Source organism: Myotis davidii, unplaced genomic scaffold (genome assembly GCF_000327345.1).
Source record: "Myotis davidii unplaced genomic scaffold, ASM32734v1 scaffold93, whole genome shotgun sequence".
Taxonomy (NCBI): Eukaryota; Metazoa; Chordata; class Mammalia; order Chiroptera; family Vespertilionidae; genus Myotis; species Myotis davidii.
In genome coordinates this window covers 5,333,689-5,334,702 of record NW_006292095.1, presented here as the reverse complement: position 1 = coordinate 5,334,702, position 1,014 = coordinate 5,333,689, and the positions used below count along the sequence as shown (strand labels likewise).

The following is a 1,014-nucleotide window of genomic DNA, read 5'->3' as shown; positions in this document are numbered from 1 at the left end:
TGTATGAGGCACTGGGTTGAAAAGGAGACTTAAAAGACAAACATATACAAAGGTGACCCTTAATTAGAATCTGGTCCAAAACTAACAGCTATAAAAACTTGATGAAACTATTATTAGTCAGCTAGGGCTGCCATCACAATACCACAGACTGGATGGCTTAACCAACAGAAATTTATTTTCTCAAGTTATAGAAGCTCAAAGTCCAAGATCAAGGTGCCGGCAGGATTGGTTTCTGGTGAAGCCTGTCTTCCTGGATTACAGTTGGCTGCCTTGCTTTGTCCTCACACAGCCTTTTCTCTGCACGTGGAGGAAGAGGAAGAGAAAGAGATGACTTTTCCTTTTTTCTTTTTTTTGTTACAAGTCCAATCAGTGACAAGTTATGACTTCATTTAACCTTAACTACGGGCCCTATCTTCTAGTATAGTTACATTGGGGGTTAGAGTTTTAACATACGGATTTAGGAGGGCACATAATTCAGTCCATAATGGAAATCATTGGGGAAATTTGAATGACTGGGTATTAGACAATGTTAAGGAATTATTGTTGATTTTCTTAGGTTTGGGAATGGTTTTGTGACTATATTCCAGAGCTTACCAGTGACTTCTTTGTCCATTCTTCCTCTTAGTGGTGGTGTGATGATCTACTTTGACAGAATTGAAGTGGTGAATTTCCTGGTCCCAAGTGCAGGTACAGTTTTCCAGTTGACCCCCACCACCAGCTTACTTTCCCCAAGATGCTACCCTAGTGTCTGTTGCAGCACCTCAGGAAGGAAGAACTTCTATGTCTGAGAAAGGTTTTGGGGTTTTTTCCCTTTTTATTGAATTTACTAAAGGCCCAGTGCACAAATTCATGCACAGGTGTGGTCCGGCCAGCCTGACCCTGATCAGGGCAGATCAGGGCCGGGCCTGTCAGGAGTAGGATATGGCGGGAGGTTGGCCGACTGGCCCGCCCCAATCAGGGACCAATCAGGGCCGGGATGGCCAGCGGGGGGTGGGGCCGAGGGCAATTGGCCAG

The 1,014-nt window shown here is 45.0% G+C and overlaps 1 protein-coding gene across 1 annotated transcript in view; it reads left to right on the top strand.

Moving 5' to 3' along the window:
- The window catches only part of ERLIN2 (ER lipid raft associated 2), a 17,458-nt gene that overhangs the window by 5,787 nt on the left and 10,657 nt on the right, over positions 1-1,014 (top strand). The window lies entirely within an intron of this gene.